Raw genomic sequence first — 14,641 nt, 5'->3', positions numbered from 1 at the left:
TCGGTGCAATACTGGTCCCCCAAAGATGTCCACAACCCAGTCCCTGGAACCTGGGACTGTGTCACCTCATGCGGAACAAGAGACTTCGCAGGCGTGTTACATTAAGGATCCTGAGATGGAAGATTATCCTCGACCATCTGGGTGACTCAGTACCATCACTAGGGTCCTGTGAGAAGAAGGCAGGAGGGTCAGCGTCAGAGGAGGAGTGTGGTGACAGGAGCAGCGGTGCAGAGAGCCTCAGCGGCCTCCAGAAGCGGGAAAAGGCGAGGAAACGCGTCTCCCTGCAGAGAACACAGCTTTTCCAGCACCTGGATGTTTGCTCACTTAGACTGGTTTTGGACTTCTGACCTTCAGAGTGGTGAGACAATAAACTTCTGTCCTGTAAGGCGCCGAGTTTGTGGCAGTTCATGACAGCGGGGAAAGGAAGCTAGTGCAGGGCAGGATGTCGCAGACACAGAGGCCTGAGGTGGGGAAGAGGCTTCTGAGGTCAGGGCGGTTGGGTGCGGATGGAGCCGGATGTGCGGCTGCGGCCGTGTTTTCCAGGCGAGCCCGGGGCTCCTGGGGTGCTTGTGAAATGCAGACCCCTGGGCCCCACCTTAGAACTTCCCCATGGGACTTCCCGTGCAGTGGCCCCCATGACCTTGTGTGGGTGCTGTGACAGCCAAGGGACATCAAGCTACAGCCTGCCTGGAGAGAGAACTCACCGAGGGCACCTGGACTGAGAAGACACTGGCACTGGCCTCCGGGGAGAGGAGGGAAAGCCAGAGCAGAATGGGGATGAAGAGGTTGCTCACCGCCCCCCACCAGCTGTGCTCATGGATGTTACTTTCCCCTTCGTGACATCGTTATCAAGCGGTCGTCACGTTCCAGCGGACTGTTAGTTGTTGAGGACCCACAGTGGTGAACGGAACAGGCCTGCTCCTCCTCCCCCAGAAGCTATATTCCGGTGGGAAAAACAGGGCAGACATGGATCAGACAGGCGAGCACATGTCATGAATGACAAATGCTAGACTGGAGAAGTCTGGGGAGCTGTGCTCTTGCAACTGGAGAAGCCGGCCTGTCTGGGGATCAGGAAATGCTGCCTGAAGGATTGTGAGTAAGAGTCAAGGACAGGACGGGAAGGAGGTGTATGTGGGGGAGGGTGTAGCATAGCGGGAACAGCATATGCAAGAGTCCTGAGGCAGCGGGGAACCAGGGAGCAGGAGGTCAGAGCGGGAAGGCGTAAGTGGCTGAGGTGAGGTTGTATGGAGGACCATGCTCAGAATGATCACCTTCCCCAGAGCAAGGCGTCTTGTCACCAGGTTTGCATTCGGCAGTGAGCATATGGTGGCCAGGCGGAGGATGGGTGAACCCAGGGGCAGGGAGACACGGATTAGGTGGCAGTGGGAGTAAATGACACAGAGCCTGAGAGCCAGCAGCTGCCCAGAGACGCAGAGCTCCCCCCTCTAATTCCACAAGACTGCCACGCAGGTTCATCTTTTAAAGGAAGTCAGACTTTTAACTCAACCTACACTTCAGCCTGAGAATAAATGAATGAACAAGGTCTTACATTTTCTCCAAACCTCGGGCAGATCCGCGTGTCCAGGCAGCGTCCACCATGAGGAACGGGAAGTCCTTGTGTCCGCAGGTGCTTCAGCTGCATCCGAACAATCCCACCCAGACAAGGAAGAAACCAGAGAGTTTTCCTCCTGGTTATGGCTCTGAGGGCAGCTGGAGCCCAGGTTTTGATCCTAGAGAAGGCAGAGGAGGACCGTTCTCACCCAAAGACAGTTACCATCCTGAGAACAAAAGACAGAAATCAAAGCAACAGTCAGTCAATGTCATTTCAAACCCATCAACAGAATCTGGGTTTTCACCATGTGACAAGGATTCCTGAGAGAAGAGACAGACTTTACAAAAGGTAAAAAAGGAAAGATATTGAGGCCGTCTGCCAGATTTTTTATGAGCGAATATACCAGAAAACATTGATTACTCTAAAAGTTCCCCGAAGTCAGGAGACCTGCTATTAATTTTCACATCTCCTTTACCATAATCCTCTATAGCTTTACAGTAAGTCCTCTTTATTTTTGGATTTGAGCATAAAGAGAAAAGTGAATTCGATTGATCTGAATTGCTCTCTGCTCTGTGCGGGCACCTCCTGGCTCTGTGACCTGGGGCAGGTGACTCCAACTCTCTGGCCTTTATTTTCTCTTTTCAGTGGGAAGAGGAGGGTGCTCGTCCTAACGCTGGGCTGTGAGATGAGGTGCGATTCTCTGGCGAAGCCTCACAAGCGGGCACGTGGTAAGCAGGCGCTTAGCCTAGTGACTTTCACTGCTCCAGGTTAGCTGTTTTTAACCGCGACACATCTCAAGCCCAGATCCAACCCCTTGCTGGGTGTACCTTCCCCCCTCTTTGCCTGGCCTTCGTGTGCTCTCGCTGGGCATTATGCTCTCCTCCCTCAGCTCTAACCCCACACTCCTCTATTTGGCTTTGTGACGATGGGGCCAGACATTGCGAGGCTGGTGGTGGTGAGGGGGACGTGCACCTTCCCGCCTGCTGCTTGTTCCCAATGCCAAGCACTTCACGGCGACAGTGTCGGTTTGTTCCCCCAGCAGTAATCAAACCCAGCTTGTAGCTCTCCCAGCACCTGCAAGAGGAGCCTTACTGCGCCCCTCTTGGGAGACCCAGCACCTCCTCCTCAGACAACCAAATTCCTGCTCGGCAGGCTGAGCCGAAGCCCCTTCCCTGGGCTTCTGAGTTTAATAACGTCAGCGTTGCCCTTACCTCCTCCAGTCCTAGGGGCGTTTGGGGGGAGCTGTCTCCCGCACTTGCTACTTCTGTGAGGCCTCACTGGTTTCTTTTGGCCTATTCGGTGACAGAGAGAACAGTTTTCTATCTAGCTACTAATTCTTGGTCTTACATTCTCTCCTTCCAAGTAAATTAGGGTGGTCGGAAGGTCTCTCCTTGACTAGACCTTAACAGAAACTCTGTGTGGTGTCTTCTTACTTGGAATATAAGTCAATTTACCAAAGACCTTGTACAAATTAAAAAAAAAAAAAAAAAAAAAAAAAAAAAGAAAAAAACAAAGACAATCCAGAAGAAAAATGAGCAAAATGTTTGAACATGTACGTCAGAAAAGAGGACATCTGAATGCCCCAAAACATGAGACTGTGTTCAGCTTTCTTTGTAGTCGAGGAAAATGCAAATTCAAACTCCGAGATACTGACTAGACCGATTACTGTTAAGTGTACTGAAAATACCAAATCTTGGTGTGGATGTGGAACAGTGGGAACTCTCTAACACAACAGGTATGAACAGAAATTGGTTCGAGCCATTTTGGAAAACTCTTTGGAAGTACTTACCTAACGCTCACACGTGTGACCCAGCAATTACAACCTAGGGCCATCCCCCTGTAGACATGCATATACGAGAATGTTCATAGAAATATTTTCTGCAATAATTCCAATCTGGAAGCACCACAGATACCCTCCAGTGATGGAATCGATAAAGAAACTAAAGTGTATTTATCTAGGGTGATGCTACACAGTAACAGAAATGATGAACTATCGCTACACAGAGCATGAATAATTCCAGCAAAACTGCTGTTGAGTGAAAGAAGCCAGATGTAAAGTGATGAATGTATTGTGATCCCATCAATATAAAGTTCAAAAACCGAAAAGCCAGCCCAGTGCTGGACATCAGGAGATTGTCGTCCTTGGGGCTGATGTGAGGGGTGCTGACTGGAAGGAGGGCAGAGGGGTTTCTGTGTGGACAACGTTCTATTTCTTGACCTGGGTGATGGTTTCAAGAATACTCTGTTCATTGTGTGTTAATCCAATGAGCTGTGCATTTTGATTTATGATGTTTGCTATACGTCAATAAAAAGATTTAAATTATTTAAAGCTGGAACTTTCTCATCTTCACTGGGTATTTGTTTTGAAAAATTACCAGCTTCTCCCATGTTACACTTTATCTTTCTTTAGAGCACTGTCTCTATCTTGGACTTCTCCTGAATCCCCTGAAGATCTAGAAGACAAAATAAAGTTGCTTTAACCATTAGTCATGGTGCCAGACACTGCCTACTACAAGAACAACTCTTTAAGGCAGAGTTTTACTTGGTTGTGAATCTCCAGGACTGAGTACATTTGTCTGACTTAAGCAAGGGCTCAGGAAACGTCTGTTGAATGGATGCTGGGAGACTTTTGCCTAGAGTATCTGATTACTATTCTTACCTCTAATATAGTTGCTTGCATAGAGAAGACATATTTATTGAGTATATAGAAATGAATTTTGAAAGACACTTTATAGTTTAAACTACATGGTGCCTCATTGAAAAATTAACTTCAAATTCTTTTGAACTATTCAATGAATTGTCACCAATTTCCCATGTAATGTACATCACCACCCAAATATATTTTCTGCTTTGGTTTTTCTTCCTGCCAAAGTTTTCAGATACCCAAGAAACTGCTATATGATTTCTTATTTTCTAGAAGTTGTGAGTTCATATTACAGAGTAGCATGCTATGATAGAAACAATAGTGGCCAGTTCTGCTCAACCACAGACCAGCAGGTAAATTCTGGCCAATCCTCTGAACTTGCTTGATCTTAGGCTATTCATCTTTAAAATGAAGAGGCTGAAATTGTTAAGGATAGCAGACATGCACCCTGCCAGTGATTAATCCTTCCTCCCGCCCAAGGCAGACATTGCTAATCAATCACATTACACTCATCCAACGAGCCTGAGTAACCAAAGACTCCTCAGTGTGGCACACCAGAGCCGTGCCAATCGGTTGTACTTGGCAACTACACAAAACCTAGTTATCAACCCTCAACTGAGTGACACTAAGACCCTTTCACTTCCAAAGTTATATGGGTCCATGATCTACAAAAAGTAATATTCCTTGCAATGACTCCAAGGCACTGCCTAATTTTAAAGTGCATTAAGAACTATCAGAGAAAGATTACATTTTATTACTCACACTTTCAAAGTTAAGAGTATTTTATGGCGTTATCAATCTTTGGAAATGAATAGTCCACGAAGGGTGCTCACGGAGCACGACTCTTCTTATGTGTGCGTTTCATCTCTAGGACGCGATCTGAAACTAGCAAGGGGACATCTATCAAGCATCCCAGCAGTATGCAGACACCCCGATCTGAGATTCCCCCCGTCCCTCAGGCGGTAACAGTAAAATGAATTTTCCTAAAACAGTAGCACTTGACAGCTAAGCATTTTGAATGGAAGAGACTGAATGCAGAGAAATCAGGAATAAAGACCTGAGCAACTGCCCTAGCAGAAGCCCGAGGTTTGAAGTATTTGAACAATACCTTGAAATTAGGTTCGGTATCAAATTCAAGTTTATCTACTGGCTCTGGATGGACATCGTATCTAATGTTAAATATATTAAGCTGAGCATCTGGGTAATGACTAATAGTTTGTCAAAATGCTGTTACTTGGATGAAAGGAGAGTGAGAAGTCTGTGGTTTTCCCCAAACACTGAGGTGATCAGGGTATCAATCACTGGTGAATAATTAGGGCTTTCCATTCCAATCTTCTTGAAGAAACTGTCCTTGGCCTAGAAGTGGAGTATCACCACTTATTTATTCACCAAAGAGTTGGGATTACAAGTCTATTTTTTTTCCTCTAACAGAGCACATGAATTCTGACCTCAGGAGGCACAATCTTCAGACTGACAGTTAGGCAAAGGGTAGTACATGGGCTGAGACTGGAAATATGTTTCACAATGCTTTGCAGGTCTTCACTCGCAAGACAGCATCGTCTACGTTCCGGTGAGCAGTCGGGAGGAGCAGCGCCTGGGACTTGACGAACGGGGCTGGAAGGCTGCGTCTGCCACGAGGATGCAGCCCTTCACCGCCGGGGCCCGTCTCCATTTGTGTGGTTGGAGCGATAAGCCACTTGCCCCTGCGGTTTCCTCCTGCTCTAATATTCCAGATGGTGCTCATTAATGTTTGCTAAGGGCTCAAACAAACTAGTGACAACATCCAAGATTTCCAGATAATTTAGTCCAAAGTGGACCGTAGACCACCTTAGAGTAGAGATTCTGTGTATTATTTTGAGATGTGTGTGTCCGTCTCTAGCCAGCATGAACTGATTGCTTGGGTGAGTGTCGGTTCTTACATCCCGGCTGCCTCCGCCACCAGCTGCCTCCTGAAACCGGGGTCAGTTCCCTGGTTTGGGCAGCAAGACCTCGAGACGTGATGTGACCAGTCGATTTGTGAGGGAGGCTCAGGCCATGCAGATTCTGGGATACTGTGCTAGAAGTTTCCTTTCCAACCCTGCTTTCTTTTCAATAAGAACCTCTGCTGTAGCAGAAAGCAAACTCCAGGTTTCGTTTTGGGACAAGCTCCTGCTTTTCTGAGTCTCAGTTCAGTTAACTGCGGCATGAAGGAGGTGGCCTGGGAGTCTGTGAAGGGCCCTTCGGCTCTATAATTTCCCCTGTATCCTGATGCTACTTCGGCTTCCACGTTTCTCAAACCCAGACTCAACACCTTTGTGCTTCAGAGCAACACGAGACAGACTTGCCTCGGGGGGCCTCTTACTGTTTACACTGGGTGCCCTCACTGCAAGGGATGTAGCCTCTGTGGCGTTTCTTCTCAGTTACCAAGTGTGTTTTTGATTTTAGACCATTCAGTGGTTTTCCTGGGGGTGCTGAAAAATTAATTCTGCCTGAATATATGTGTGTATATATATGTGCACATATATATACACACACATATTTCAAAGGAGTTGTTGCGAGATCAAGGTCAAAAAAGTCTAAATTTGAGGCCCTTGATGAGTTTGAGGCCCAGGCCAAATGACCCTCATAAACCCCCTTCCCTCCCCACCAGGAGGCCCTGGTTTGCCCACTTAATGGGTTTGGAAAGTGCCAGATTCCTGAATAGTGCTTGCATTCTTAGGGCATATTTGTTAATTTCCTATTGCTGCCATAGTACATTGTCACGAATGTGGCAGCTCAAACAATTTACACTTACTATTTTTCAGCTCCGCAAGTCAGAAGTCCAATTCGCGTCTGACTGGGCTGAAGTAAGGGGGTTGGCAGGGCTGCATTTCTTTCTGGAAACACTAGAGAAAACTCTGACCTTGCCTTATCCGGCTTCTGAAGGCGGCACATGCTCCCTGGCTCACAGCCCCCCTCCTCCATCCTCAAAGCTCCCATGACCTTTCTGAAGCTTCTGCCACCATCACATAGCTCTCTCTGATCACAGTCAGGACAGGTTCTCTGATGTTAAGGACTTGTGATTAGATTGAGCCCACCAGGCTAACTCCCCCATCTCAAGGTCCTTAACCTAATCACAGCTGCGACAACCCCATTTCCATGGAAGGTAGCATATTCCCAGCTTCGAGGATCAAACACAGACATCTTTGGGGGAGCCGTTATTCTGCCTCCCCCAGCATGCTCAACAGAGACCTTCAGGGAAGTCTAGCTTTTGCTCCCAAAGATGAGACATGGGGGAAAACCAAAGTCTGGAAGTGATACAAGATGACACATACAGCCGCCAGGGCCTTGGACATCACCTTGGTAAACCTCTTGCTCTGCTGATGAGGAAACTGGGGCCCAGACAGGGGCGTGACTTGCTCAAGTCACAGGGTGATGGACAGAGGAGGAAAGGCATGTGGACTCCAGCTGTCCTGGCACATCCCCCAGACCTCTTACCGCCTGTCCCCGTGGCCCTTCCGACTGGACTCTCGCTGCAAGGAAGCATTTTGTTCTTATAAAACCATGGATGGGAGACTTTGTTCTACTTGGAAGAAGAGCTTTGAATGAGAACAAGAATTTGTTAAAAGGTTTGTAATGAAATGTCAAGATGGTTTGCCATTTTACAAAAATATCATTTTTAATCCCAAGTGACAACGTTACTCTGTTGCTAAAGGGAGATGGTATTTAAAATAAAGGTCACATAAAATCAGGGGGCGAATGTAACATATGTATCAGAAATTTAAGGATAAATTCAAAGAATCTTTGGACCTTGAAAAACTGACCCTTCTCTCTTCTAGTCTTGCTCAGCCTGTTTTAAGTTCCAGAATCTACACATTCATCCACCAGGACATCCACCATTCCGCCCACCCCCCGCCCATCCCTCCATCATCGCCGCTGGAGGTACCCACTGTGTACCAACCATGCACCAGGGGCACTGGGGATGGGGATACACTGGGGAAGAAAACAGAGTCCTCACCTTCATAGGGCTGACAGGACTAAATTGAGGTGTCCCGAAGTGTGTTCTGCACCTCCTCTGAGCACCAGCTTCCTGGCGCCTACACATCCATAGAAGTAGAAGGAGCTAGACCTGGGACTCTGTATTTTAGCTAGCTTCCCAGGTGATTTTAATTCACATTATAGTTTTGGCTCCTATTGTTGTAAGTAAAAATAATCCAGCTGGTAGAGCCCCACTTCCACTCTCTCTCCATAGTTCACTGGAGGGGGAAGGGGAGAAGGAAGAGCTAACCAGAACACATCCTCTTCCCTAAATACAACTAAGACTTTACCACAGTGGTTAATGCCTCTGAACCATCTTGGGAGGGTCTCAAACTTTCAGTAAAGCGAATGATCCCCCTGGACGAATCTTTGGGAACCCACAAGATTGCTCTCTAAACTCAACAAACTCAACTGAACACGAAATCTGCAGAGTCCAAATCAAATCCTACCTTTCCACACTTCTCCCTGCTGTTCGAGTAGGTTTTGCGTGATAAGGCTGTGTGTGTAAGGAAACACTTGGCATTTGTCAGAGGGCAAAGTCCAAATGTGGCTCTATGATTGAAAATGAGTGTCTGATGTGACATGACTAAGTTCACATCCAAGAAGGCAGAGCCCTAGCACTTTGCTTCCTATGCACTGACGTCCACAAGCTTTAGCAAGTTATGAAGCTTCCAGTGGTCTGGCTAAATCAGGTATCCAAATGTCACTTTATAACCCAGTGGTTCTGGCAAACATCAAAATGTGAATTTCAAGCTGTTCTTTCAGTTGATTGTTGATTCTGAAAGGTTCCAGTTTATTGCCAAAGACTCCAGTCTTATAAGGCTTTTCAAAACCAGTGACACACTACTGAATAATGGACACACACGTGCTAGCAGATTTACTGTCTGTAGCGCGGCCCCAGACGCTGCAGTTCTTGGAACTACCAGAGATGCAGCCAAACCAGTTCCACTGAGTTTCCTGAAAAATGTTAGTACACTTCACTCAAAGAGATTTTTCTAATTTAACTGTTCATATAATTGTTTTTTTTCTTTTTTAACATTTCAGAGTTTAAGTATTTTTAATTCAACTAAATTTACTCGACAAATTTATTGAGTGTCTACTATAAGCAGTGGGGATATAAGGCTAAAAAACACAAAAGCAATCCCTAATCTTGTGAAATTTACTACATTTTAAAAGCAACCCCTTGAGGAAAATGGCAAATAAGTAGGAAATTGTGAAAAATAATCTGAAGGAAGTACAGAAGGGTGAGGGTTGAGGGGGACCCACTTTGGTTTGGGTGGAAAATAAGTTTTCACAAGCGTCATCCCAGACCTTGACAAATTCCCAAGCTTTGTTTATGGGTAAGATTCTGGTAAAGGGTTTGTATCTATTTCATTTTTAATTGCCCTTCATTTCATGACAAATCTTTTACAACAAGCACCTAGTTAATTTATATCCTGAAATTCTAGTTAATATTCAAGGTATTAGGATTCATATTTTATTTGATGATCGAAGGTAATGAGAAATCATGATACTGGTATTTTTAAAATTTGATCATTTTTCAAAGTGAGTTAAGCCAGGTACGCAAATATTCATTCGCCACCAGATGGCGGGTTTGGTCTTTGAAATTTACGGAGAGCCCATGGGGGAATTGGACCTTTTGAAAACTGCTCGTGCCACACACACACACACACACACACACACACACACACACACACACACACACACACACACACACACACACACACACACACACACACTTCTCTTTCTATTTCTTTCTACTTAATGAATAAAGAAACAAAAGCCCATAAGAAAGGCATTAAAAAATGCTCAACTAAGGTTTTTAAAATTGAAAACTTTCCTCAACCTTGCCTGTGAAAATTAACGTTGGTTGGGCTGGCACCCCTTCTTGGGAGGTCTGACTCTGCATATAGACGCTAATGATTTGAATTCATCAGTTCCTAAAACATATTTACCACTAGAATAACCTTATTTCCTCTCACCAAGACAAAAAAAAAAAAAAAGAAAAAAGAAAAAGAAAAAGAAAAAGAAAAAAATGAGAAAATATTCTCTTGGTTATTTTTAAAGCCCCACATTTTTTTTTCTTGTGCATACACTTTTTTAGGTGTCAGGCCATGGTGACAGATCTCCACACTTTTCTCCTACTTCTTCACTGGTTCACCAACCCCCCTCCTTGTCCCGCCCCACCTGCAGCTCCATACACTTTCCTTTTAAATCCTCCTCATTGTCATCTCCTGGCTTAAAGGAAAGGAAACCCCGCTCTTCACTCATAGGCTAGCTCTCTCTGCCCTTTGACTAGCTCTCTTTGCCATGGTGAATATACTTTTCTTGTATATTTTCATTCCTATAAATTTCAAGAACTCCTTGGCTTGGCTTTATAATTTACCATTTGGATTTTCACATTATTCTTGTGAAAACCCCTTTCCCCTGGTCCTCCCTTTTGTATGAACAAGTCCTTACTCCCCCATCCACTTACCCCAGCAACCATCGCCTCATCTACCCTGTTAATTTCCTAAAACTCTTACTTTGCCTTCAAAAGATTTTTGTTTCTGTAGAACTATAATGATGTCTTCTGCTCACTCCTGCTCTGGAGACACCTCAGATACATTTCAATTCCATTCTGCTCCAATATTAGGGCCAATAACAGGAATCTCACATTTTGCTAACTGATTCTCCTCACGTGTGGAACCTTATTGAAGATGTGAGTGGGTCAGAGTCAACCTGTTTTAGTCATGTTTCTTTGTGTTGGGTGAAAACAGCTCATAGGTTTCCTCTGTCTTGTAGGTGAGACCTGACTAGCATATAATCAGGAATCGGGGCCTCTCGTCCTGACTTCTCCATGTGAACAGAGTGACCTTGGGTGTGACCTCACTGGGCCTCGGAGGCCCTCTGTAGAATGAGGGCCTTGGGAACATGCTCTCGGAGACCTCTTCTCATTCTAACATTTTCTATTTCTGTGTATCAGTGGCTTCAGACTTCACCCAGCCTCCTCCAACATGATATTCATTGGCGTATAACTGACATGAGCAAGGCTCCTCCTGGGGAGGTGTAAAAGGGAGAACAGGGAGAAAAGGGGAGGGGGTAGGGCCCTCCGCTGCCCTCTCCTTCCAATCCTGTCTCCTCTGCACAAATATCCCAGAGATAACAAAAACTGGACTAAAACCTCCCTGACTTAAGATGACATAACTGGATTTTGTAAGCCACCTGAAATCCCATTGGGAGCAAGGAGTATCTATGACAAATACATAATGAGATTAAATCTTACAGAAATTTAACCTATAGGCATCCTTATAGGCATTCCTCCTTGACAAAGATTTAAGGAGAGACAGCTGCTCCCAAGAGCATAGTCTCAGCCCTTGACTTTCCCACACCAGCCCCTCGCCCAGCGGTTCTCAGACTTCGGCGGGGCGTCAGTAACATCCCCGGTGCTCACTAAAATAGTGATTGCTGAGCTCTGCCCACCTGAGAGCTTCTGATTCTGCAGGTCTGAGGTGAGGCTCATGAACGCACATTTCCGTCAAGTTCCCCAACGTGGCTGATGCTGCTGGTCCAGGGAGCACACAGAGAGCCACTGGCTCCAGCAATGCGGAGAGAGCCTGACTGCACACATCTCCCCGTCCAGGTGGCTTGTTCCCTGCTGATGACGCTGGGGCAGAATTATTCTCCCAAACATCCACAGCCTCAGAGCCTGTGACTGGGTTACCGTACACGGTAAAAGGGACTTTGCAGATATCATTACGTTAAGGTTCTTGAGATGGGAGATTAGCCAAGATTATCTGGCTGGACCTAATCTAACCACCAGCATCTTTCTAAGAGGGAGGCAAGAGGGTCAAAGTGAGGAAAAGGAGAGATGGCAACAGAAGCAGAGGTTAGACTGATGGGCTTTGAAGACGGAAGAAAGAGGCTATAGGCCAAGAAACGCAGGCGGTCTCTAGAAGCTGGAAAAGGCAAAGAAACAGATTCTCCCATCTGGCTGTTTATCTCTATCCTCAAATACACCCTCTGTACGAAAGCGGTGACCTCAAATGTTCTCCTGAGTTCTGTGAGCCACTCTAGCAAGTCCTCAAACCCAAGGGTTGCAGGAACCCCGATTTATAGCTGGTTGGTCACAAGCACAGCTGATGACCTGGGACTCGTGATTGGCATCTGAAGTGGGGCAGTCTCATAGGTCTGGGCCCTGAGTCGGGGGGCTCTGCCCTAACTCCTGGTCGACAGCATCAGAACCAAAGTGAAGTGTTGGACACCCAGCTGGTGTTAGATAACTGGCTGGTGTGGGAAAAGGCTGGTGCATCAGGTCACAGAACTGCTCTGTGTGACTAGGAGAGCAGGAGCCGAAGGGTGTTTTCTGTACACACATCACCTCTCCTGTCTATCTCATTTTAATACATTTGGGAAGTGTCACCCCTTTTGTAGAAGTGGGGGAGCCCCCGGGCCTGGCATGAGAATGAACTTGGGGTCTATCACCCCTTTGGCCACACCAGGCAGTGCAGGGTATCTGTTTTCAAAAAGATATGCTGCCCTTCTGCTTCATGTGTGGATCTGTGAGTCTACCTGCCTCTAACGCCATCCAGCAGTGTCCGGTTCACAGAATGCACAGAATCAGAGGCACTTAATATCTACTTTCTAGGTCATTCACTATCACATCCCCACCCACGGTGCCCTTAGAGGAAATGCATTTGTTTGCATTTAGCGCCTCTTAAAGCATGCCTGTTGTAAGGACCAATGAGTGCAAACTTTCTAGTAAATCCTTGATTCTTCATAGTTCGTGAAACGTGCTTAATTATACTCTATAAGAACAGAAAGCTTGAGGATTTCCCCCACTCCATTTTCAGGGTAAGGTCGTGGGCAAATCTTAACAATTTAAGCTGGAGTCTCTTCCAGACAAATCACAATTATCCAAATTCCAAGGTTTAATATTGAAAAACAATAAAATCAAATATCTGCAGTCAAACATACACTCCTACCAAGCGGTAAACGTATCTCCCCAATTAGACTCCATGGCCTGCATGTCTTTTTCCTTCCTGTACCAGCCTTTACCATGGGTCTTAGAATTCTGCACTTCCCAATATGGTAGCCACCAGCCAAGTGTGGGTATTTAAATATGTTATTTAAAATTAAATTAAATATTCAACTCCTTAGTGGCACCAGCTGCATTTAAAGTACTCAACAGCCACATGTGGCTGGCGGTTGTCGCACCAGTCAGTGCAGATATAGATCGCTTCCGCCACCACAGAAAGCTCGGTTGGACAGAGATACTTTAGATGTTTCTCTTTGCTACTGGGTGCAAATTATTTTTGAACAATGAGAAGGATTCCTATTTCTTTTCTTTTCTTTTTTTATAATTTGACTCCAAGAATTTTAAAGCTACAAGAAACACTGGAGTTTACCTACTTCCTTCCTGGTGATGTTAACAATTGTTTACAGTTTCACAGCATCTGGGAACGTCATTGGCCAGTAAATGTTTGCTGAGTGACTGAGTGAAGGATTTAGGGTTTATGGTGTGCTCGTGACAGAGGTATCACTTGATCTTTGCCAAAACTTTGTGGTGGGTTGGACTGATGATTCCATTTTAAAGAGGAAGACACTGGGGATTGAACACTTTGGCCAATATTTAGAGATGAACTCAACATGTTTCTTAATCTAAATTTAGGGAGGAAGACGAGACGTAGAACACGTAAGTTTTCAAGAGCTCACGGCAGTTGGTATCAGAACCAGGACTACAATTCAGGTCTCCTGAAAATGACTCAGGCGTTTTTCTACTTTACCAGGACATCACGGGTAACTTTAGAATGTGTTTCTTAATCCTCTACACTGGAATTCTTTGTAGCTAGTTCCCAGCTTTCTTGACGATGAATCTGTATCTCTGGTAACAATCTTCTAAAAACTGCCTTCAAACTATGGATACATTATATTAACAATAACAACATTTAGTACTAGATCTTATATATGCCAAGCTCTAGTTTAAAAGACTTTACATTAATCATTTCATTAAATCCTTTATAAACAGCCTTATGAGGTAGATTCTATTATCATCCTGTTTCAAGGTGGGGAAACTGAGAGAGACATGGCGGTTTGGGTAATTTATTCACAATTAACAATGTAAACCCCTGTGGTCTGACTCCAAAGCCTAAAGAAGGAAATCTCATGAGACTGGATGAAGCAAAATATCCCTGCAGGGCAGTTGGAATCACTGAGAAACATACAAAAGTATCCAACTAGAGAAAAAATGCCCCAAAGAGAAAGAGATTGAAATAAAGATCCTCCAAGTACAGAGTCCTGATGCCAAATCCCGGCAGCACCAGGCACGTGAGACTGCGCCCTTTTTACCTGCTCGCCAGCCCCTGGTCCCGGGCATGGAGGGGAAAACGAGCTGGTGAGGACCAGGAGATCAAGAAGTAGTCCACAGGGCACCCTCTATCACCTCCGGCTTCAGCAAAACACTAAAAGGT

This window comes from Camelus bactrianus, chromosome 17 (assembly GCF_048773025.1).
Source record: "Camelus bactrianus isolate YW-2024 breed Bactrian camel chromosome 17, ASM4877302v1, whole genome shotgun sequence".
NCBI classification, from domain to species: Eukaryota; Metazoa; Chordata; class Mammalia; order Artiodactyla; family Camelidae; genus Camelus; species Camelus bactrianus.
This window is presented reverse-complemented; position numbering follows the sequence as displayed.